The sequence below is a fragment of the Desmodus rotundus genome, chromosome 4, assembly GCF_022682495.2.
Source record: "Desmodus rotundus isolate HL8 chromosome 4, HLdesRot8A.1, whole genome shotgun sequence".
NCBI lineage: Eukaryota > Metazoa > Chordata > Mammalia > Chiroptera > Phyllostomidae > Desmodus > Desmodus rotundus.
The window spans coordinates 93,026,141-93,049,946 of NC_071390.1; the positions used below are offsets into that span (position 1 = coordinate 93,026,141).

At 36.5% G+C, this 23,806-nt stretch overlaps 1 protein-coding gene across 1 annotated transcript in view; it reads right to left on the reverse strand.

Annotated features, from left to right (window-relative positions):
• The window catches only part of EIF4E (eukaryotic translation initiation factor 4E), a 44,045-nt gene that overhangs the window by 15,435 nt on the left and 4,804 nt on the right, over positions 1 to 23,806 (reverse strand). The gene's annotated exons all lie outside the window — the stretch shown is intronic.

Here is a 23,806-nt window from a genome sequence, read left to right on the forward strand (position 1 = left end):
AATATAACAATAATACTTTATATAGTTACCTTCCACTATCAAAAAGATTGTTAGAGACCATGTAACAAAGCTAGGAAAATAAACTATCTTTCTTAACATACCATTATATTAAAGTACTGTATATGAAAGTGGGGAGGGGGAAAAATACAACTAAAGTGTGGAGAGTATAACTATATTACAATAATCAAAAAAAGTTCATTAAGTAATCAAGCCAATAATCAATAATACTACACGTGAAGGCCCTTGCCTTCACATCATACTGTTATGATACATGGTAATAACTTAAAAGTTCAGCAATTTTTGTCCTTTCCAACTGGCCCAATGCAAAAAAGCTGGACATTGGCTTGATCTTAAATCTTTTTCTAGGTTAGACATAATACTGTCATTTAATGTCAGAAAAGGAGCCTGGGGATAATGGGTGTTTTCCACATTGCTTCATGTAGCACTGTCATAAATTAGGGTCAACAAAACAAGAGGGCCAAGGAAAGTCAGATGCTCATACCAAAAAAGGGGGAGGGTGTTACAAGAGTTTGGGTATCAGATTTAAAAGGCAGCAAAGCAACAGATATAGGTTCACTGTAACCAGATTATGTAAATCAGAGATGTATGATTTAAAAGATCTCAGAGCAGATAGGTGATAAGTACTTCTTTTACAAAATACATTTTTCTTATCAAGATGGTATGTTCAGGAACTACTTCCTACTAGGCTAAAGTCACTCATAAGCAGGGCTATGTCTTGATTTTGCTCACAATTGCAATGCCAATGAACACAGTTCTATACCCAATTGGAACTTAATGGCTTGATTACTTAACTAAATGAATTCAAATGTTTACAGAGTACTTAAGGCCCGAAAATTTACAGAGTTGTCAATGCCTGAAAATTTCCAATGGTTTCTACCAGTATTTCCTCATCACAGTCCATTTAAGTGTTCACACAGATGATAATTAACAACTGCCATTCCTTACCCCACTTGATTAAAATTAGTGAGAGTCTCCAGAGAGACATGGTCTCAATGAAAAGAGAAAACAGGAAGAGTTAGGGACTGATAAGGTTGGTGGGCTTTGAGGGACAGGGTAAAAGTAAGCTGCAAAGAACTGAGTCTCATAAATCTATCTTAAAATCCCTCACAGGTCCTTGGTGGACTTCTAAACTGGAGTGCAACTCTGAGTGGCCTAGTATAGAACAACTGAGCCAAGACTTCAGAGGTTGGAAACCCTCAACTTTCAGATGAACTTGAAAGACCACGCCCTAGGAATCAAGTGAAATACATCTGCCCAACCAACAAGTCCTAAAACCAATTCATGACAGGATCAAGGTAATCTACCTAAAGATTAACTATCTTCAAGAACCAAACTCTATATTCTTCAAAGAAAACATAATCCACAGCCTCTATGAATATTATCTACAATACCTAGCAAACAATCAAGTACTAGACATGCAAAAAAATTTTTTAAGAAACAAATGATCAAGGCATTAAATTTTCCATGGAGGTATACCCAGACATAATCCAGATGATGGAATTGTCAGTCAAGGACTTACTGTAATAACTATGATTACTATAGTAAAATAGAAGATGAGGGAAAGTGATTTTAAAAAATGAGTAATTTTTTAAAAACAAAAAGTAAAACATTTATTGGTGTTAAGGTTATCACATAATGTCTAAGATCCACAATATTCCTGAATATTTTTTTGGTTGATAGCTTCTCTTTATTTTTTATCCAGTTTTTGAGATACAACTGACATAGAACACTGTATAAGCTTAAGGTGTATAAGCATCATGATTTGACCTACATATATTGTAAAATTATTACAATAGTTTTAGTTAAAAACCATCAACTCATATAGATACCAAAAAAGAAGAATCAGATAGACATTATGGAACCGCCACCTATGATGTCTGAAGTAAAAGCTCACTGAATGAGTAACAACAGAATGAACTCAGCTGAACATAGGGTTGGTGAAGTCAAAGACAAGCCAATAGAAAACATTCAGACAAACCCAGAGCAGGGGAAAGGAAAGATGGTAAGGAAAAGGTGGAAGATGGTTAAAATGTTGAAGGACAAGAGGCAAGAGAATGGGACACAAACAATACAGAAAGATAAAACCAAATTTACCAAATCTCATCAGAACCTCATGTCATAGACATAAAGCTTGGGGAACTCCAAGTAGTATAAATACAAATGAAACTACACGTGGGCACACAAGACTCAATCTGAGTTAGTGAAAACTAAAGATAAAGAGATAGTATTAAAAGCAGTCAGGAGCCCTGACTGGTGTGGCTTAGTGGGCATAGGAACAGCTAACTTCTCAACAGAAACTATGAAAGCCATAAGACAAAAGGATGACATACTATTGCTATAAACGACTGTTAACCCAGCATTTTTCTAAAAAATATTTTATTTATTTTTAGACAGAGGGAAAGAAAGGGAGCAAGAGAGGGAGAGAAACATCAAAGTGTAGTTGCCTCTTGCGTGCCCCTTACTGGGGACCTTGGCCTGCAACTGGGATGTGCCCTGACTGGGAATCGAAACGGTGACCCTTTGGTTTGCAGGCCAGTGCTCAATCCACTGAGCCACACCAGCCAGGGTAATGTTAACCTAGAATCTGACCTAGGAAAAAATATACTTCAGGAATGGAGAAATATAAACTCACACAAACAGACTGATCCCTGCCACCCCACAACCCGGAGGTCCAAGGAAAGAGGAACACCAAGGAAAAAATTGCAGATGGCAACAAGGAGGTACAAAAGAGAAAGAAAAACATTGTAAAGAGTAAATATATAAAAGACTATTAACAGTGTAAAGATGCAATAACAACGATGTTTTGTGGAGTTTAAAATGACAATGATGGATCTGCTATGGGGGTAGACATATGTAGATTTACAATATTGGGTGTGTGAGTAAAAGCTACTCTTCCTCTCCAAGTTAAAAAATACTGTGACTTCTCTTAATAAATTAAAAAACAAATGGTAAGAAAAAATTTACTTGTAACTTCAAAATCCTCATTAGAAGCCCTAATTTCACAATATTTACTAAAGCATTTTACCTCAGCAGCACATAACAATGGATTAATTACAGCATGGGATAATTCTAAGTTTCATGGAGCCCATAATATCACCCTTCTTTTCTGTTATTAATTTGAATTTTCAAAATTAGGAGAAGGATGGAAGACTAAAATATATTAGAAATCTCTAGACATACAGAAACTAAAAGCAAGTAATAAATTCAGGAAAAAAAATATCCAGTTCCTAGAATTAAAAGAGTATTCTTTTGAATTAAAGGTCCTACTTTAATTGGTGTTTTACTAAGAATATATAATTGTGAATTTTTCATGTAACTCTAATAGCCACTCATCTTTAAATATGTGGATATATGTACCAACAAGATACCAATTATTAATCTTTCAGTCTTCACTTTTAATATATAAACGTGCTACATTTTAGGAAGAATGCTCTAAAACACTCTGAAAATGTTTATTAACCATAGAGAATTACCTTCTCAATTACTTGAAACTTTAGAATGCCAAGCATAGTACTGATATTTCTGTATAAACCTTTTATGTTACTACCTACAGTTTAACAAGTCTCATGTTCACATTTTTAAACTATACGAATTTCTCAAAGTCTCTTGCTAAAGCAAAAATGTTTTAACAGCCAACTGTTTCCAAGCTAGAATAAAAAATACTAAACCACTCCGAAAATACTCATTCACATGGCATAGAGAAATAAGATTAAGAAATCATGACAGATACTACTTAAGAAAACATTAAAATTAAAATCTATATAAAAGGGCATATTTTTTCAGAACAAATTTTCTCTCAGAACAACAGAAGGGAACATTCCTCTTTGTTTTGTTTGATTTTAGAGAGAGGAAGGTGGGAGCGAGAGAGAAGCACTGATGTGTTCCACTTATTTACGCATTCACTGGCTGCTTTTTTAATTTTTACTTTCTTAAATATATTTTATTGATTAGGCCAGTACAGTTGTCTTAATTTTCCCCCTTTGTGTCCCTTTACCTGGTACCCCTCCTCCAGTAATCCCCCACCTTAGTTCATGTCCATGGGTCATGCACGTAAGTTCTTGAAGCACGTAAGTATGCTTCTCCATTTCCTATACTATTCTTGACATCCTCGTCTATTTTGTATCTACCATTTATGCTTCTTAATACTTGCACCTTTTCCCCCATTCTCCCCACTCCCCTCCCAGCTGATAACCCTCCAAATGATTTCTGTATCTATGTGCCGTGACCAGAGATCTAACTCACATCCTTGGTGTATTGGGTTGAAGCTCCAACAAACTGCCCAGGGCTCAACAATCCATTCTTTATTAACAGAAATTTAAACTAAAAAGCTTACTATCAATCACTCACACCACAAGTTTCTTGATTTCACAGTTACATTGTAAATTATTGTAAAGGAAAAATATTGTTAAGAGACTGATGAGTGAGACATGCCTCGTTATAAAATCATTTTCTGTTCATTTATTTAACTTATTATTTTGTCACTATAGAACCTCTTCAGTTTAAATAATCAGGATGCCTTTTATCTTTATTTTCAACTTAGATAAAATGAAACAAAAAATATTCATATAGGATGTGACTTAAAACTTTCAGTCTAATGCTATGGGGGTGGGTCCATTCTGTGGGAATAGTCCAATTCCTATACCTTTTGAATCTATGGCAACATATACAACAATGAGAATTATTTTCAAGAATGATACCTACATTGTACTAAATTCTTTGATCAAAACATGATTTATAAATTACCAGCCAAATCAAAACAAGGAAATATTTTATTTTTTAAAAGAACTATAACAAAAATGCTTTCAGGTCATTCCTTAGTTAAGCATAAACCTCAATTAACTGTAACAAATTTCTAAATTTTTCATTTTTTGGTCTTCATTTCCTAAGTACTTTAAATACAAACTGAATGACAGTAAAATTATTTTTTTAAAGAATTTATTTATTTAATTTTTAGAGAGGGGAAGGGAGGGAGAGAAGGGGAGAAACATCAATGTGGGGCTGCCGCTTGCACACCCTCTGTTGGGGACCTGGCCCACAACCCAGGTATGCGCCCTGACTGGGAATTGAACCTGCAACACTTTGATTCACAGGCCAACACTCAGCCATCGAGCCACACCAGCCAGGGGTAAAAATTAAAGTATTTTGAAATTGTATCTCCTCTTAAAATCCTTTGTAAGGCTATTAACTACTGTGGTATCTAAATCAGGATAACCATTAAAAAGGTACAAGGAGAATGTGTGATAACTTGTATCACCCAACTTCACATCATTCTCCCTAAAATCCCCAGAATAGGTATTCTCTTGGGATATACCTAAAATTGGTTCACTCAGCTATTTTTCAACTATCTAAGACTGGGAAAGAAGTAAAGGAAATAAGATTACCATATGATCTTGGGAACTAAACAATATATTTTGCAAACATAATTTTTATGGCTATTTTCTACAGAGCAGACAGTAAAAATAAATTTAAATTTATATTTGGTTGAAAACCGAATTCTTCACTGCCAAATCCCACAGTAATCCTCTACCTATTCTGTCAGCTTGGTGGCTTCCCACATAAGCAAATTTCATTGAAATAGCCACGTTTTACCAATATTTCTAGGTTTAAAAATTATCCAGACAAAACAAGAAATGCTAATTTATCAATTATGACTACTCTCAAAGTAATCAAAGACATTTTTGACTCAAAAGACAAATCTGCACTTAAAAAAACACTGTGTAAATATTTCAGATGGGTAAAGCCATAAGATCCTGCAGTGTTTATCAAGATTGGTAAGGTATCAGTGAGACTGAAAGAGAGGGTATGTGAAACCAGACAGAGAATGGTAGGTTGGAATGAGATTGTAAAAGGCCTCAGAGGTCAGGCTAAAAGTGTATCCTTCATCCTGTGAGCAATGGAAGCCATTAAGTAACAGGTCAAAGTGATTAAATAAGATGACAAGGAACTGAAAAGACAGCCAGTTAAACTGCAAAATACTAAACCTGGTTTTAGATTTGCTGAGCTTATGAGATTCAAATAAAAATGTACAAATAAAATAATAAAATGGTCTTGGGGTTCAGTAGATGTCTTAGTAATAGAACACGGTTTAAGGGGAAGAAAAGTGCTGAACAAGGCTGGGACAAGTTTCACAGTTAGTTGCAAAGAATCTCAGGTAGCTTTTTACATTCTGCAAAAATCAACACATGTATCAAACATAATATTAACCTTGTGGGATAATCCTAATATCATAAAGCTAGGTAGTTCCCAAATCTAGGATCATTTCTGTACATTTTTTTTAAACCTGATGAAAGTTCAGATTCATCCTTTTCACCTCACTTCAATTTCCATTGTTTAAATTCCAAAATGATGCCCCCCCCCCCCCATGAACATTCAATGTCTCTTCCACCCTCAACCCAAACACACAAACCATCTCTTCCAGAAATAATGAGCCTTCCCTTCAGGATACCCAATTTGTGTCCTCCATTACTTCACTGAACAAATATATTTACTAAGAACTTTCAGGGGTTTTTTCCCAAAGGTTAGGACATCACCTAAGCCTTCATTTGAAATATGCAAAGATAAATTGTTCTCCTGATACTAACAAAGGTTTGAAGCACTAGCTCAAAGTGTGGTACACAGATTTCTGCTGGTTATAGTCCACAGCCAGGTTAAGTACAAAAATGGAAAGTAAACATTTAGAAAACTTTCTAGCCATTTGACAGTACAGAAATGTCTACTGAAATTAGCATCACATATTTTATATGTTACTTCTTCATCTTTATCCTACTTTTACCATTTTACAATAAGACTGGAAATAGTTTAAAAATAAACTACTTTTCTAGCAGAGTATAAGCTGCACTGATTTAGATCATATACTAAGAGTGTAAGAACCTTGGTTTAGGTCACATACTCTTTAGTACCAAGGCTGAAATCCCAGCTCTGCCATTCACAGTTCAACATCACAGCACCAAATAATGGTTAACAATATTATTGGTAACCCATTTCTAGTAGCATTTTCTGATATTCCTTCTTCCTTACTTCACTACTTTTTAAATTAGAAAGACCACTGTGATCTTTTTTGTTATAATTGGTTTTTTTATAAAATGTATTTATTGATTATGCTATTACAGTTGTTCCATTTCCCCCACCCTTTATTCCCCTCCATGCTGCACCATCCCTCCCACCGGCAGGGATGCCCATGTTCATGTCCATGGGTCGTACATATAAGTTCTTTCGCTTCTACATTTCCTATACTATTCTTAATCTCCCCCTATTTTGTACCTACCATTTATTCTTACTCCCTGTACCTTTTCCCCCATTCTTCCCACTCCACCTCCCCACTGATAACCCTCCACGTGATCTCCATTTCTGTGATTCCGTTCCTGTTCTAGTTGATTACTTAGTTTTTCTCTTTTTCAGTTGATAGTTATGAGTTTGTCATCATTTTACTGTTCATATTTTTTATCACCTTCTTTTTCTTAGGTAAGTCCCTTTAACATTTCATATAATAAGGGCTTGGTGGTGACAAACTCCATTAACTTGATCTTATCTGGGAAGCACTTTATCTGCCCTTTCATTCTGAATGACAGCTTTGCAGGATAGTGTAATCTTGGATCTAGGTCTTGCCTTTCAGGACTTCGAATACCTCTTTCCAGCCCCTTCTTGCCTGCAAGGTTTCTTTTGAGAAATCTGCTGATAGTCTTATGGGAACTCCTTTGTAGGTAACTGTCTTCTTTTCTCTTGCTGCTTTTAAGATTCTCTCCTTATCTTTAATCTTGGGTAATGTAATAATAATATGCCTTGGTGTGTGCTTCCTTGGGTCTAACTTCTTTGGAACTGTCTGAGCTTCCTGGATTTCCTGGAAGTCTATTTCCTTTGCCAGATTGGGCAAGTTCTCCATTATTTTTTCAAATAAGTTTTCAATTTCTTGCTCTTCTTCTTCTCCTTCTGGCACCCCTATAATTCGGATGTTGGAACGTTTAAAGTTGTCCTGGAGGTTCCTAAGCGTCTCTTCATTTTTTTTTTAATCGTTTCTTCTCTGTTCTGGTTGGATGTTTAGTTCTTCCTTCTGGTCCAAACCACTGATTTGAGCCCCAGGTTTCTTCCCGTCACTGCTGGCTCCCTTTATTTCACTTTTCATAGCCTTCACTTTTTCCTCTATTTTTGTGACCATACTCGAATCCTGTGAGCATCCTGATTATCAGTGTTTTGAACTGTGCATCTCATAGGTTGGCTATCTCTTTGTTGCTTAGTTGTATTTTTTCTGGAGCTTTGATCTGTTCTTTCACTTGGGCCATTTTTTGTCTTGGCGCACCTGTTACATAGTAAGTGGCAGAGCCTTAGGTGTTCACCAGGGCGGGGCAACCCACTTGGCTGCACTGTGGCACTGACTGTGAGGAAGGGTCCAAGAAGGAACAATGCCACTTGCTTGGCTCTCAGCTGACTCAGTCACTTCCTCCACTACCAACAAGCAAATTGGGCTCTTCTGGTGCTGATTCCCAGGTGTGTGGGTTTGTGTACATTCCAAGACCCTGTGGGTCTCTCCAACGAACTCTCCTGTGAGGCTGGGAGTTTCTCTTGCTGCCTCAAGCCCCACAGATTTTTTCAGTCAGAAGTTTTGAGGCTTTATTTCCCTGCACTGGAACCCTGGGTTGCATGGTCTGTCTTGCTCCCCAGTTGTTCCTCTTGGTTTATCTGCATGCAAATGTGTGAATGCCCACTCCGCCAGCCACCCCGGTCCTCCAGCCACTGCCTTGCCATGCATCCTCTCCACCTGGCTGCCCATCTCTGCGCCTCCTACCAGTCTAGATGAAGGTTTCTTCTTTTAATTTCTTGGTTGTCAGACTTCTATACAGTTCAATTTTCTGGCAGTTCTGGTTGTTTTTTGTTTTTAAATTTGTTGTCCTTCTTTTGGTTGTTCCAGGAGGCACAATCTATCTACCTATGCCTACATCTTGGCCAGAAGTCCTGACTGGAAAGACCTTTGTGGTCTTAATAGAAATGTAAATATTGCATGCAAAAAGGCTGCTGCAGTTACTGACCCAACATTTCAGTAAACAGAAGGCACTATATATAGATATGAAATAATGAACAGAGGGGTAAGCAAAGTAAGAACTGAAAAGCATGATGGCTTTGTAATTTTTAAAATGGTAACACCAACTCTCGAACTTCATCCAAACTATGAGTTTTTACTTAATCGGCAACATTTACTAAGCAGCAATCAAGGAAGTTGTTACATATTTTTATATACATTATTTCAATATATTACATATTATCTCAATATATTCAGTCTTCACAATTCTATTTTCTCTCCTCTTCAAAAATAAGCCCTGGGAAGTTAACATGTCCTAGCTGTATGCTACACTGAAATCCAGGACAGTCAGTGTTCAAGGCTAGAGTCACCATATGCCCTAATTTTACCTCTTTGTTGCTTTAGCATTATGGTTACCAGAACCTTCGTTCTCTCAAAAGTACCCAGAGATGGATAGTAATTATACACTGTTACCAAGGTACATAGGCAGCATAACCCTACAGCACATTCTATGCTTTGTACCACAGCCTGAGGGCAACACCTTCACTATGTTGCAAGTACATGCCACTGCCAATAAACTAGAAAAAAAAGGCACAAATGGTACACCTCACCCACCCCCAACACACACAAAAATCCCACTAGTAGGAAAAAGGCAAGTAAATGTCATTGTTTAATTATAGTGAGTTTATATTATTATGCAAGACTGTACTAAATGTCTATGTGAACAAATGTCTCAGATATCACCAGATACACTCTTGAAAGAGAGGTTTTTATTTTATATGAGTACAAATAACTAACACTGAGGGAAAAAATTATTTAATACCAGAAAGACAGTTAAACAAACTTCATGATACTTTACTCTTTCAATTTCCAAGCATTCAGTCCCCAGGTCTCTTTTTAGCAAAGGATGCATTCCTCCCCCACTCCCACACCCTCCCATAAGTAAATTAGTATAATCAACTAACTAGTACAAGAAAAAGTAGAGTCTCATCACCTGCCTTCTAAAGAATAAAAAATTTGCTGTGAACACTGAAACTACCCCAATTAATCAATTCTTTTGGTTTTTAGTTTTCAAATATATGTCCATAGTAAAGAAATACCAGCTAATCTGACATTTCATCAGGAAAGTATACTTATGGATTTTGCAGTTCTTCCTAGTCTGTAAAAAATGATTAAAATGGTGACCTCTGTGCCCTAAATTAAAAAATTGAAGTAGAAAAACAGCATATAGAAATTTATCAAAAAGTTTAAAGCACTGCTCATATGGAGAAATTTTGTTCATGCAAAGGACTGTGAAATCCCATGTATCAATTTTTATTCTAAAGACAGTATTCTTTAATATTCTTTTCTGCTACTGCAAAATGTCTTCTAAACAAAAAATACTAGAAGCTGAGGTATAGAGAGAAGGGCTGCGATGATTTGTACAAACTGGGTTATGTCTAAAAATATTGCAAAATTTAGTATGTAGATATTCAAGTTACTAAATAACAATAACCTAATTAGCTAACTTAAATAAATGACTAGCACAAGACTCTTTCATGAACAGAGTTTGTTAAGTTTATTGTAATGGCCATACTCAGGTAGCTCAATTGGGCTAGATAGAGCAGGGGTGTCAAACTCATTTTCATCCAGGAGGCCACATTAGCCTCGCTGTTGCCTTCAAAGGGCCGAATGTAATTTTAGGGCTGTGTAAATGTAACTATTCCTTAATTAGGGGCAAGGAGCTCAGCAACGCTACCAGGTAGAAACAAGGTGCCAGGCCAGATAAAACAAGGTAGAGAGCCGGATTCGGTCCTCAGGCCTTGTGTTTGCCACCTGTGGGTTAGAGCATCATCCTAATATGCCAAGGTTGCAGGTTCAATCATGGGTCAGGGCACATATAAGCAACCAATGAATGCATAAATAAGTGGAACAACAAAACCAATGTTTCTCTCTAAAATCAATAAATTACAAGAAAAGTTTGTTGTAGTGTACCTAAAAATGGACATTTCTAGATCAAGCTATTCTTAACTGCACTTTACTCATACATTAAAAAATTCTCTACAACCTACACCTGAAATCTGATCTTGTAGAATACAGTTTTACAACTTGAATGCACATGTCCTTAAGTCTTAACTACTAGAAAGACTTGCAGGCATCTTGTACATTTAAAATAAATGAATTCTTAAGGTAGCACGAATATCTATCAACTGTATTATCCTGCATATCTATGTAGTTTAGGACAAAATTTCAAATTTCAGAAAGGAACGTGTGATAATGTATGAAGACAGAAAGCAGAAGATAATATATGATGCTGTAGAATGATAACAAGGCAAACAAAAAATTTAAATGTCAATGCTACTTAAACCAAAGGCTACCAAAAGACTCACATTTTAAAATAACTATGAAAAGGATGCTTCCAGTGTGGAAATATAGCCCTGGCCGTTCAAGACTCATGTGTGAGTGCAGGATGGGGAGGGATCAGTAAAAAAGAAGATGAACATCATAGCCAGGGCTGCAGCACTGAGGCTGGAAGATGAGGATAAAGACACTGCCGACACTGGAGGTTCTATAGCAGGGGTGTCAAACTCATTTTTGCTGGGGGCCGCCATCAGCCTTGCAGCTGCCTTCAGAGGGCTGAATGTAGAGCTCCTTACCTCTACTTAAGTAGTAGTTACATTTACACAGCCCTAAAATTACATTAGGCCCTTTGAAGGCAACCACAAAGCTGATGTGGCCCTTGGTGAAAATGTGTTTTGACACCCTTGTTCTATAGGAAGGTGAGACTTGGAAAAGGGTCACGTTCCTTCTGATTAAGGAACAGAAGGTGATAATGAAGATGAAGTTGAACACTAACAGAAATGCTGCATAAGCTAGTGTTGGACCTAATGCAGGCTGGGCAAGATGCCATGACTAAAATCCTTAACAAAAAAAACCTCCTAAAAGTAAACCTACTATTCTGGTCAAAACAAAGAGCTGGAAAGGGGGAAAAAAAGTTAAAGCAGAAGAGACTAAGAAAAAAAGAGAATAGCTGGCTAAGAAGCAGGAATGTGAAATGATGTGCAGAGTCAAGCCAAATGTCAAAGACAGAGAGGAACTGTCAGAGAGTTGCAATGATGGATGCTGTACAATTACTCAATGTTCTTCAGAAGCATCAAAAGAACATTGATGAAAAGGTTAAAGAAACTGACAGCTCTATTAGAAAGCATGCTAAGTTGATTATCAACTGTTTTCAAGAAAGATTTCATCAGTGTTGAGAGGTATGCATGCAAGGACAAACTAGAAAAGTTCAGCAAGAAAACTCAAAAACCAAAGGAGAGGGCCCACATTCACTGCTGGTAGGAATGTAAAGTGCTACAGCAACTGTGAAAAACAGTATGGAGACTCCACAAAAAATTAGGAAGAGAGTGACCATGTAACCCAGCAACCCCTCTTCTGGGTATCCATCCCCCAAATTTTAAAACATTTACTCACAAAGATACATGCACCTCTATGTTCACTGCAGCATTACTCATGGTGGCCCAAGACACGGAAACAAGGGAAATGTCCTTCGACAGATGATTGGACAAAAAAGATGTGGTACATTTGTACAATAGAATACTACTCAACCATAAGAAAAAATGAAAGACTACCATTTTTGTACCAACATGAATGGATCTTGAAAATACCACACAAAGTGAAATACGTCAGACAGAAAAAGTCAAGAACCACAAGATTTCATTCAAATGTAGAATATCAAACTGAAAGCAACAACAACAACAACAAAAAAACAAGAAAAACAAAAACTCAAACACAGACAACAGTATGGTGGTTACCAGAGTGAAGGGGGTTGGGAGTTAGTAAAGGGTAAAGGGACTCAAATACACAGTGACAAAAAATTTGACTTTGGGTGGTACATACACAATGCAATATATAGATGAAGTATCATAGAATTGTATTCTTGAAACCTGTAATTTTATTAACCAATGTTACCACAATAAATTTAATTAAGAAAGAAAAGAAGGCAGCAGCAGCCCAGGCTGGACAAGCCTATGTGATTTTATGATGTGAACGTCCATGAAAGACTGGGTGGGACAAAGAAAGTGATGGACCAGATAACAGTAGAGAAGCATCTGGATGACGACACATAATGCTATATAGGAAACACAATATACATCACTATTTTTCCTAGAAAAATATTTCATGCTCTGAAAGTTGGGGAATTTTGAAGATACGATTTTTAAGGAAGACTTTTACTATTATGAACTTTGATGTTTCCCCCTTCACATATTTTTCAAACTTTTCATATGCATTTTGCCACAATTGTAACAAACTTACATATTGGTCATGGATATTGGCGTTTTGTCTCAATGTTAATGTTACCAATGTTTCCAGAAATGCACTATTTTAATTAAAATGAATTCCTTGAAGTTAAAAAAAATGAAAATTAAGATCTTTTAAATAAAAAATAACTGTAAAGGTTTATATAAGTTGAACATTATATAAAAGTAAAAAGTACACTTCAAAATACATCAATAATGCCCTGGCCAGGTGGGGTTCAGTTAACTGGAGCGTTATCTGGTACACCAGAAAGTTGTGGGTTCAATCCCCATTGGGGCACATACAGGAGGCAAAAAACCAAAAAAACAAAAAAACAATGTTTCTCTTTCTAAAATCAATAAACACATCCTTGGGTGAAAATAAAAATATATATTAATAACATTAGGTCAAGCATTTACACTGCACAAAATTATATTGGTTCCAGTAACATGGTAATTTCTATTTCAATTATTCTTTAAAGCTTTACAATTATAATTTGAAAGGCAAATATTTAAATGAATTCAATTATTGCTTCCAAGTTTATTTCTTTAAAAATTTTGAAAAGCATAAGCAAAACTTAATATCAAATGTTAGTTTAAAAAATCAATTTTACATGTCATAGTTAAACAAATAAGCAGTTGAATTATTTCTAAAATTCTGTTGATGTTCTATGACGTTAAAAGTTAAAGGTTAAAATTTTTATGTAAACTATAGTTTTAGGGAAAAAAAGACATCTTTTTATACTCCAAATATTTAAATCACCTTTCAAAAGAAATTAACCTATATTTCTTTAAAAAGTTAGAAAAATGAACCAAAAAAAATACAAAAACAAAGCTCTATATAAAAATAAAAAGTTAGCCCTGACTGGTGTAGCCCAGTGGATTGAGTGTCGGTCTCTGAACTGAAAGGTCACAGGTTCGATTCCCAGTCAGGGCACATGCCTGGATTGCAGACACATCCCCAGTTGGGGCATGCAAGAGGCAACCGATCAATGTCTTTCTTGCTCATCGATGTTTCTCTCCCTCTCTTTTTCTCTTCCTTCCCCTCTCTAAAAATAAAAAATCTTTAAAAATAAATAAATAAAAAATAAAAAGTTAGAAAACCAGGTCACTGTTTCCAGTGTCTCCAGGTTAACAGAGTAGGTTATATTCTTCTACTTAGCTTAAGTTAGTGAACTATCAAGCTTCCAAATATAAAAAGATCGATATAAACTTTTCCATAGTTATTTCTTTAATCCAGTAAATACACTAAGTTTTTGCTTTCTTCAAAGAAACCATCAGGACACTTTTATTATTTTATATTAGTAAATAGAAGAATACACACACACACGTACACCAAAAGATACAACCAAAAGGTAATATAAATTATGGTGTTCATGATACAGGCATTAAATATGATATTTGGGAAAATATTTTAAAATACTAATGTAAATGTGGGAAAAAAGATGATCACAGAAAATGTATAAAATGAGCACCTTTACTTTTGGGGGGAGAGGACACACTTTATTTTTAATTTAAGATGTCCTAAATATACTGTAATCCATCCAATGAAATATTATTATATGCTAAAAATGGCTATCATGCTGTGAAAAGACACAGAGACCCTGACTGGTGTGGCTCAGTGGATTGCGCATCCTCCCTTAAACCAAAAGGTGGCCAGTTCGATTCCTGGTCAGGCATAGGCCAAGTCCCCAGTTGGGGATGTGCAAAGGGCAACCAATCAATGTTCTTGTCTCCCTTTCTCCCTCCCTTCTCCTGTTTCTAAAATTAAATAAATAAAATATATATATTTTAAATGAAAAAGACATAGAGAACCCTTAAATGAATGTTCCTAAATGAAAGAAGACAATCTGAGAAGGCCATATACTATATGATTCCAACTATATGACATTCTGAAAAAGACAAAACTATGAAGACAGTAAAAAGACTAGTGGTTGCCACAGGTCAGGAGGGATGTATTGGCAGAGGACAGAGGAATTGTAGGCAGTGAAACTACTCTGCATGTACTCTACTCTGCGTGATAAATACATGCCATTATACACTTGTCCAAATTCACAGAATGTACAAAAGTAAATCCTAATGTCAACTATTGACTTAGGATTATGATGATGTGTCGATGTAGGTACATCCAGTGTTAACAAATGTACCACTCTGGTGTTGATATTGGTAACAGGGAGGCTGTGTGTACGGGGAACGGGAGGACAGAAGGTATACAGGAAAGTACCCTCTGTACCTTCCTCTCAATTTGGCAGTGAAACTAAACCTGATCTAAAAAATAAAGTCTATTTAAAAGGAAAAGAAAAAGGCACAAAGACAAATACAGTGAGAAAAAAATAATCCACAAATGGGTAAAGCAAAGACCTACCATAGGACACCTAGTTGTTGAAATGGCTGATAATTTTTATTTTCTTCATCCCAATCTAAATGTTTCAAATTTATTGTAAGAAAATTATTCTGAAGCCCAATTATATATTTGAGCCTATTTCTGGACTGCTCAGTCTGTTCCAGTGATCTGTCAGTGCCCACGCACCAGCATTACATTTCTAAAAGTTACCTAGCCTCAGTAATGTTTTCTCTCATTGAAGAGCAAGTTCCCCATTGCCCCTTTGCTCTTCCTTTCCAGAAATTCACTGCCAATTCTCATTTATTTACTCTTTCAAATAAACTTCACAATGATTTTATAAAGCAGGGGCTTGCAAACTTTTTCTACAAAGAGTAAATATTTTAGGCTGGTGTTCTAGCACTTATTCTTTTGTTTTATAACCCTTTACACAAAAGTAGCCTTTAAGGTAGGTTTGTGGAATCCAGCATAAAGTGTAGGTCCCTATCCACCTGCAAAGATTTTGGCATTCTGATGCAGTTTGTACTAAATGTAGGTAATTCAGGAAAAAATAACATCTTTCCAAAATAAATCTTTTTCAAAACCAAATTATATTCTTCATGTATTAAAATCTTCCAATGTATTTCTCAGTAAAGTTGTATAGCTTTTGTTTATGAATCCTGCAAATTACATGTTAAATATGAGTGTAATTCCTGGGCACATGAGGGCACTAGCACTTAGGTACATGAACGATGCAAACTGCTTGCTAAATTTGCTATTCTTGGGTGACTTCTGCTCAAGGTGGAGAGATAGTTGAACACGGCTTGCCTCCTCACACAACCACATGAGAATTACAACTAAAATACAGAATAACCATCACTCAGAACTGTCAGAAATCAAGTTGAATGGAGGTCTGACAACTATGGAATTAAAGAAACCATATCCATTCAGACTGGTAGGAAGAGCAGAGACACCAAAGGGGCTGAATCCACATCCATGTCCCCCAGCCCATGGTTCCAGTTCCAGTTGCCACAACTTCTGGCTGCAAAAATCAGCAGGGACTAAGTTGGTAGAAGTAACTGCTGCAGTCCCAAGCAAGTCCCCTTAAAGAACCCGCACACGGACTCAGACTCTTTCCCTCTGAGCTCCAGCACTGGGATAGCAGCTTGAAAGGCATCAGTGATGAAAAAGCACATGAAGAAAGTGAACTGTGTGGTATCAGGGCGAGAGCTGGGGGACAGCTTTATACCAGACAGAGAAGCAGGCAGAGGCCATTATCTCTTTTATGAACCCGCTCACCACAGGGCCACAAAGCCAGCACACTGCTGCCATATCTGAGACTCCATGAACCTAACACTGTTTGCTCCGCCCTGGAGATCCCCAGAAACCCAGCCCCACCCAACTAACAGGCCCACCTGGATGCTTTTCCATATGAATAGCTGGTCTTGGTTCTTGCTTCACAACTTCCTAAATCCTCCCAAACAAGCAAAAGCCAGCCCTAGTGAACCTCCAGCCCTGGTACCTCTTGCTAAGTGCACCACACCTGGCACTAGTAGCAGCCAGCTTAGATTCACAGCTTGGCTTCCCCTGAAAATCTCCAGGCCCAGCACAAGCAGTGGCCATCTCAGATTGCTTTGGCAGAGTGATCCTGCACAAAACACAAGTAGGGGCTGACCTTGGCTTGCACCACCCAGGAAATCCCAGAACGTACATATCCAGTGGACAGCTACAGACCACATCAGGGTACCACCACCCACCCTGCCCCGCACAGCTAATCCTCCATGAAGGGCAGAGGTTGGTGGTCAGTAGTCACAGCCAGTCCTTGCAGCTGACTGGCCTAGGTAAATACCTCCCATTGATCTGCCAACAGCAATCAAGGCTCAATTACAAGAGGAGGATGTACTCAGCCCACACAAAGGGCACACCTTGAGTACCCAGCTTGGGTAATAGGGGAGGCTGTGCCACTGGACCCTACAGAACACCTACTACATTAGGCCATACTACCAAGACAGGGAGTCACAGCAGCTCTTCCTAATACACAGAAACAAACACAGGGAGGCTGCCAAAATGAGGAGACAAAGAAACATGGCCCAAATGAAAGAACAGACCAAAACTTCAGAAAAAGGGCTATTCGAAATGGAAATAAGCAATCTATCAGATGAAGAGTTCAAAACACTTTACAAAGATGCTCAAGAACTTAGTGAAAACCTCAACAACATAAAAAAGATCCAGTCAGAAATGAAGGATACACTAATTAAAATAAAGAACAATTTACAGGGAAGCAACAGCGGAGTAGATGAGGCCAATAATCAAATCAATGATTTGGAAGGTAAGAAAGCAAAAAATCACCAATCAGAAAAAGAAAAAAGTGTCCAAAACAGGAGGACGGTGTAAGCAGCCTCTGGAACAACTTCAAGAGTTCCAACTTTCACATCATAGAGGTGCCAGAAGGAGAACAAAAAGCACAAGAAATTGGAAATCTATTTGAAAAAATAATGAAAGAAAACGAATCTAATTTAGTGAAGGAAATAGACATACAAGTCCAGGAAGCACAGAAAAAGTCCCAAACAAGATGGATGCAAAGAGGCCCACTCCGTGACACACCATAACTAAAATGCCAAAGGTTAAAGATAAAGAGAGAACCTTAAAAGCAGCAAGAGAAAGCCAGTTAGTTACCTACAGTGGAATTCCCATAAGACTGACAGCTGATTTTTCAAAAGAAACTTTGCAGGCTACATGGATTATCAAGAAATATTCAAAGTCATGAGAAGCAGGGTCCTACAGCCAAGTCTGCTCTACCCAGCAAAGCTATCGTTTAGAACTGAAGGGCAGAAAAAAGAGCTTGCCAGATAAGAAAAAACAAAAGTTTACCATCACCAAACCATTATTATATGAAATGTTAAAGGGACTTATTTAAGCAAAAGATCCATACTATAAACAATAAAATGGCAATAAATATATATAATTGAATTGTTGAATCAATCAACAATTGAGTCTATAAAACAAACTCAGATTACAGAAAGAATGGAGACAGAATCATGGATACAGAGAGTGGTTTTCGATGGCTGCCAAGTGGGAGGGTGGTGTGGGGGAAATGGGTGAAGAGACGAGGGGATTAAGAAGTACAAATAAAGTAGTTACAGAAGAGCCATGGGGATGTAAAGTACAGTATAGAAAAAGGAGTAGCCAAAGAACCGTACACATGACCCATGGTCATGAATGATGATGTGGGGATTGCCGATTGGAGTGGAGAGTGCTGGTGGAGGGGGGAAAACGGGGAAAAACTGGGACAACTATAAAAGTGTGATCAATAAAATATTAAAAAAAGAAAAAAAAAATTTGCCATTCCTAGCACTTTTTGCCTAGTTACAGAAAAATGTTAACTATATTCTATAACCAGAATGCAACATTAGGTTACTTCTAAAATGTCATGATAAGCCCTGGCTGGTGTGGCTCACTGGATTGAGTGCCGGTCTGTGATAAGCCCTGGCTGGTGTGGCTCACTGGATTGAGTGCCGGTCTGTGAACCAAAAGGTTGCTGGTTCAATTCCCAATCAGGGCACATGTCTGGGTTGGGGACCAGGTCCCCAGCAGGGGGCGTGGAAGAGGTAACAACAAGCTGATGTTTCTCTCCCTCTCTTTCTCCCTCCCTTCCCCTTGCTCTAAAAATAAACAAACAAAATCGTTCTTTAAAAGAAGAAAAGAAATAATACTTATCGGGGTATTTACTTTACTTTTTTGCTTAAAGATTTAAAAAGCAGGGCAAAGCAGGGTGAAAAAAGAGCTAGAATGTAGCTGGAAGACAAGTGGTAACTGAAGAATGGGCACAGTTACATCCTTAAAGTGTTAGAAGCACATAACAGATTTAGAAGGGGGTAGTGAAGGAAGGGAGGGGGTAATTAAAGAGAGCTGTTTGTGAAATAACAGGATCCCTGAACCCCTACCCCTACTCCAAGTCACTATGTTTGCTGCCATATGGGTTCAGAGAGAAAAAGAAAATAAGCAAATTGGTGAAACAGGCAGCAGAAAGAAAATGCCTTTTATAATATGTACCTATATATATCCTTAACAGAGTTAAGATTTTGTATGCATACAACAATTACAGGAAGCTATAAAAGTGATCATTCAGGAGATGAGAGACACACAAAGGGAGGGTAGGAGGGAGAGAGGGAGAGGAACACAGGGAGGGAGGGAACACATGAAAATTAGCATTACCAGGAAGAAAGGGTTGAAAAATAAATGAAATTTCCCGGAAAATAAAGCAAAAGTGATGGAAAATGAGCAAGTTAGTCTTTTTTTTTTTTTTTAAGTCAGAGAACCAGTCTAGGAGACTGAGTACCTGAATAACTGTTCCCAAAAGAAAAAGAAGAGGAAAATAATATGTAACGTCAGAAGTGATGAATATGAGTTGTTGTTCCATATTGAAAAAGTCCAATGAGTACTTAGCACAATGGACAAAAATACTAAAGCATGTCACTGTGAAATGGGGACAAGGAAAGAGCCTACAAATTTCTGGGGAGTGGAGGGGAACTGGTCACATTAAGCAACAAAAATTAAAAAAGCTATAGAATAATTTGACTTATCAACAGCCACAACAGAAAATGGCCATAGAATAACAACTTCAAATTCTGAAGAGAATTCTACACACGGCCAAACTACAGATATACACTGCTTAAGATGCAAGGTCTCAAAAATCTTTAACCCTCATGTTATTCTCTAAAAACTACTGGAGGTGTGATCCACAAAAGTGAGTAAGAAACCAAGTAAAAGGAAGAAAAGGGACACAGAAAGTGTAAAGGTACAACACAGAAGTCAGATGAGAGAGCAATCAGGAGCACAGTAAGAGGAGAGATCCAAAAAAGACAGGTGTGAGCCAGATACAGAGAGCAGAGGTACAGATTGGAGCAATGTGATTTAAGCTACCTTCCTTTGATAAGGCCATCATGACAAAGATGCCTATTATTCTACCCTTAAAAAAAAGAAAGACACTGGTTGTCTGGCTCAAACTTTTATCTATACTTAACCAGTGTTAAGGAAGCTCCCTTTCTCTCTTGGTGTCTTCCTCCCCGGAACAGCTAAGAATTTAACACAGCAGAGTTCAGCTTTAACCTTACTCTCAAAACAAGATACAGTGCAGCCCATTACCACAAACTATCATAACTAAAGGTTCTTTACCTGGCCCACACCAGAGCCCCATCAGATAAATGTAGAATCCTGTGCTTCTCAGAACACGTTCATGATCTTGCCCACTGGTTTCCCCAAGAGGGGCTCTAGTAGAAATTCCAGGAAGCTAAGGCCAAACTATAAGCTAGAAAAGGTGTTCAGCTTGTCTTCTTTTGGGAACTTCATCTAACAGTAGCAATATTAACCTTTCCTTGCATATCCAAGTTTTTAGTTTTTCAAAACTAAAACACATAGCTAAAAGACACACTGGAGATTAAACTTTTAAGATAACTATACTATTTAAAAATTCAAGGGACTGAATTAACACAAAAGTCAGGATGGAGGAGCAAAGAAATATGAATGTGACCATGGATACATGGGTCTTCAGTCTATTTTTCTGAAACTTATGCATATATATATTTTATATTTTTCTATATATAAAATTTCACAATTTGAAAGGGGAGGATATCTAAAAAAATGGTAGTCTGATATCCAGCTATAGTCACAAAAGTGTTTTATTTGACAGTAGAGTTTTTAAATTTTCAATTTTGTTGCAAAAATATTTAACTTATAGATTTACTACCTCAAGTATGGAATGGTAGAGATAAAAAGGTTATTGGAAAGAGCACTGAAATAACCTAAATGTCAATCAATATAAAAATAATTATGTTCAAGAACAAACCGTGTAATATATACGCATCAGAAAAAAAGTGAAAGCTTTGTGTGTTGATGTGCCATACCCTAAACAACACATTATTAGGTGAAAAATATAATGTGCCAGAATGGGGTATATAGTTGACTACCATTTCTTTAAAGAATATACATATTTGCTTGTAAATATACAAATCTCTACAAAAACACAAAAAATGACAATGCTAGTTACCTCTAGAGGTGATCTAACCTGATGGGATCAGTTGAAGAGATTGAGATATACTTTTTTACACAAATTTCAAATTTTTCTAACATAATTATACCAAAGCCCAAATACATACTTGGGTCTATTTCTGAACTGCTCAGTCTATTGCAGTGGTCTGTCAGTCCCCATATGCACTAATATTACATTTTTAAGTTACCTTTGTTCAGTAATGTTTTTTCTCATCGTAGAGCAAGTTACGCATTGCCCCTTTTCCTTTTCAGAAATGTACTGCCAATTCTCATTTGAGAATTGAGTTTTGAGCAATGTAAAGTACTGCTGATTCACATATTTCTTAAATAGCAAAACAAACAAACAAAAAAAAACCCATAGGACAATTTTAATTCCATACAAGACCAAATAATTATCTTTGAAAGTGTAAAATATAGACAGATGTTTCCCTATGATAAAATTAAACAACTTATCAAACCAAATTGGTCTTATTCAGTTGTACAAAATTAAGCCAAATATACTATTCATGTTTGTATACATCAGGATTTTCCTAGATTCTAGAGCTATGCTGTCCAATTTTGTAGCCACTAGCTACATATGGAATTAAATTTCAAGTAATTAAAATTATATTTAAATTAATTAAAGTTTAAGATATATTTCCTTGGTTGGACTAGTCACATTTCAAGTGCTCAATAGCCATGTTGGATGACCCATACATACAGCATTCCCAGCATCACAGAAAGTTAACTTGACTAGCCCTTTTCTAGAAGAATCCTCAAAAAAATGATTAACAGAGGATCCTCTGGGAAGAGGACTAGGTGGCTAGAGATAGGAAGAAGATAGATTTTACACAACAGTAAGATAAAACTTAGCCTGTCCAGCAGTATCCTTAATGTTTCATGTTAACTCACTTAATCCTTACTGTATGCTTAAATATACCTAAATTCCTTTGTAATCTTAAGTATTTTATTTGATGCATTTTAAAACATTATTCTAAGAATGGGGCCATAGGCTTTACCAGATTGCTAGAGATCCATTAAAATTTTAGACCATGAGCATTTATTACTAATTCGACAAAAGAGCTAAAAACCATTAAGTAAAACCCAAAAATCCAAGAGATTTTATAGTCCTAAGCAGTTATTTAAAAAAATTAAGTTTACAATTTTAAATGAAAAAAAGTATCACTCCTCTCCCCACTATGCCAATGCCCATAAATCATCTTTACTTTATTTTTAATTTCTTTCTGTATAATGATGATGTATGCACTGATTTATATCCTTATGGTAGGAGAAGTTTTACTAAAGATAAAGAATTGAACTTTTTAAGTTTGGGCTGCATTTGTTTCTTTTTTGAATAGAATAGTAATAAAACTTGAGGCCAGGACCTGGTTCTAAATTCTAGCTCTTACTTAGGAACTATGTGGCCTTGATAGAAATTTTTTAAAAATCATCTGAAATATGTATTTTTCACCTATAAAAAGAATTCATCCTAAAATATTAAGAGGATTAGGAAGGAAACTGCAAGAAAGATGTTTTATCTTTCCAATTAAAATACCAAATTTTCTTGCCTTAATAAATACTTAAAGATTAGAACTAATTTCCATATGGCATTTCATAGTACCAAGTTTAAAAGACAACTAAAAACATCCAAAAGTACATTTTGCTTTTAAGAGTACTGTAAAGCCATGAGTTTCAGAGAAATATTGTGGTCTCATTACTTACCACCTTCCGAAAAAAATTCAGTTTTTCATAATCTCAAATTTTAAAAAATGTACTACTGTTTTCACTAGTAAAATATTTTAACTGGCAAATCATCAATCACTTGAATTGACATGGTCCAGAAATCAAATGAGAAACTGGAGATGGGAAATGACCGTTCACTTTCTTGAAATCTACCAGTTCTGGATCAGTTAGTAAAATACAACTAGTATAACTAACTACTTGTTTACCCCTCAGACACCAAGGTGCTATTTAATTTTCTTTTGATTCTGTACTTTAGTTATCAAACATTGTAGTAGCCTGAAAACAAATGTCCAGAAATTTTTCTCTTATAGCTGCAGCAAAATATCTAGTTAAGTTTATCAAATTAATCTCCCCAAGTTGCACAAGGAAAGCACATTACATGCCTATTGGAAAGAGTATCATGGTCAA